Source organism: Montipora foliosa, chromosome 6 (assembly GCF_036669935.1).
Source record: "Montipora foliosa isolate CH-2021 chromosome 6, ASM3666993v2, whole genome shotgun sequence".
In the NCBI taxonomy this organism is placed as follows: Eukaryota; Metazoa; Cnidaria; class Anthozoa; order Scleractinia; family Acroporidae; genus Montipora; species Montipora foliosa.
Window position 1 is genome coordinate 40,633,698 of NC_090874.1, and position 2,500 is coordinate 40,636,197.

Sequence of the window (2,500 nt, forward strand, 5' to 3'; positions counted from 1 at the left end):
TGCATCGCTAGAAGGAACAACCGCTCGCCGGTGGCTCAGTTTGTTAAGCAGGAGATTGTGAGTTCGACTCCGGCCGGACCTGCAACACTCATGGTCTTAAAATAATTTAGGAGAAGGTGCTGCCTTTGTAATAACATCCGCAAATGGTTAGACTTTCAAGTCTTCGCGAATAAGGACTATAAATCGCAGGTCCCGTCTCACAACCTACAATGTTCATAAACTCTGTGGGATGTTAAAGATCGCACACACTAGTCGAAAAGTGTACGGTGTTGTGGTCTGGTCTTTTTCATCAGCCTTGTGGTCGGCTTGGCATAATCTTCTGAATGGATTACTGATCGATGACACCACATAACAGCAAAACAGGCAGTAGTCAAATCGAAGGAGTCCAAGTGCTGAAACTGGTAAACTGGTAAACAAGAATACTGCCGTGCATGAAATTTTAAGATTGTTTTGATCAGGTTAAAACCATTTCGCAAGTATACACCTGTGCACTTCACGAAAACGGTGTTTCGGGGTCTTCTCAGTGACTTCTACTTAATATTTATTAGATTTAAGTGCCAAAAATGCCAAAAACCGTAACTCAATATTAACTCAATTTTAACTCAATCTTAACTCAAACTCAACTCAAACTCAACTCAACTCGTAACTCGATCAATAGTCTATCTCTTTAAAAGGAAATATAAGTCTATTAAGAGAATTGACATTCGAGATCTTTTAGAAAAGGCAGATAAGAAGCTTTTGAAGGTATGTTTGGTTGACCATGACTGCCTGCTCAGTAACATTATTGCAAAGAAGAAAGAAACAGAGTATCATCTTAGGAACAGAACTGCGTATCACCCGCACATAAATTCTGATAGATTTAAGACAATATACCAGGATCTTTCTCCTTTTCTGAGAATCTGGACAGGTGTAAATAGCTTTTCAAGCCATTTTTACAAGTTGTGGTATGTACAGAGACAAAAGGGGCTTAAAATGTTATGAGTTTTTGTCTTAACTAACAAGTGAATCATGTGTGATTATTATTAATTCAATCAGAAATATTGTTTTCTTGAGAATGCTTGGTCCTGTTTTGTCATATTACACATGATGTCATTTGAGCAGCTTTTTGGAGGTGGGGTCACCAGAAGAGTGGAGATTGTTATGGTTTTGAGATCAGCCTTGTACATGTAGCATGTTCTTTACGAAAGGAGCCTTCACTTTACTTGTCGGGTTTGTTTTCAGTATGTCAAGATTTCATGGTGTGTGAAGATGGAGCCCTTGCACAACGACTTCAAGAAGAAGAATGTTATAAATAAGATTTGATTGTCTTGTAATGATACAACTACGTGTAACACTAGTTTTCAGTATTACAGGGGTACAGGTGTATTTTGTTGCTTGGAGGATAGCATTGTGTATAATTTTTGTATTCATATTGTAAATGTAAAAATGTAAATGCTTTGTTTATAGTGGAAGTGCACTAAGCTATCAAACCAGTTCACAGGCACCCCACTTTTATTGATTTGAAAGAAACATGATTAAGAACCCGAGTTGAATCCTGGACATGCAGAAACAAATCCAAACCAGAGGTTAGAACTGGATTTGAACCCGGGTCAACCGCATGCAAACCCAACGCCCTAACCACTGGACCACATCACCTCTCTATTGAAGAACCAATGTACAAAAAAAATACATTTCCAGGAAAAGATGAGTAATGAGTAATGACTCTTTTCACTTAGCGCAATTAGGTTGTCATCAAGAAATTTTATAGATAATAGTAGGGGTGTCAAATGGTAAAATCCGAGGCTCGCCGAGATGGTGAGATCCATGTTTGTGAATCCGAGACCGAGACCAAAACATTTAAGACTTCACACGGAAATAAATGCAATATAAACAAGACTTCGAGACTCTTCGCAAAGGCTGTCGAGATTTCAAGATAGGATGAAAAGCTTGCGAATGCCAATATTTTGGAGGTACCATTCGCCACCCCTATTAGTTGATGCGTGTTTTAATTATACTGTAAATCAGCTTTTTTGCTGCTACCTGCAGTGACTGTCGGGCCTGAGTTCGGAGGGTCACCTCAGAGGCCATTTAATTAAGAGGAACCTTTGTCCCCTTGTCACATCTGTTATTGTGCTCCTGTTTCCCCGTGTAGCGTAGACCAAAGCTCTTGAAATATTGGTATTGCTGCAACATTTCACCCTTTCAAAGTTAGTGTGAAAATTAGCATGAAATGTTGTTGTCTTTATTCTTAGTGTTTCTTGTGTTGCTGTCATAGTTGTGCGCAGCTCTAATAAGTGGCTGGTCGCTGGTCTGATTTGAACATTTCATTTGATTTAATTGTTCTGATTTCAGTTGATTTGTAGGCTCCCAATTAGTAGAGCACTCGTGCTCGGCTAAATAACCTAATTGAGACTTAAATAAATTGATTATTATTGTTAGAAAGTTCCTTGTCACCAATAACACCTACAAGGGACATAACACTTTGTCCGCGCAAACTGAATACAAAGAGCTGATTGAACCA

At 38.8% G+C, this 2,500-nt stretch overlaps 2 protein-coding genes across 2 annotated transcripts in view; one reads left to right on the forward strand and one right to left on the reverse strand.

Moving 5' to 3' along the window:
- The window catches only part of LOC138007355 (uncharacterized), a 4,750-nt gene extending 2,975 nt beyond the window's left edge, over positions 1-1,775 (forward strand). Inside the window, exon 2 of the mRNA XM_068854205.1 lies at positions 1,222-1,775. The gene's annotated coding sequence lies outside the window, so the exon portion shown is untranslated. The remainder of the gene's footprint in view (positions 1-1,221) is intronic.
- LOC138005563 (tetratricopeptide repeat protein 28-like) overlaps positions 1-2,500 on the reverse strand; it is a 115,130-nt gene that overhangs the window by 69,955 nt on the left and 42,675 nt on the right.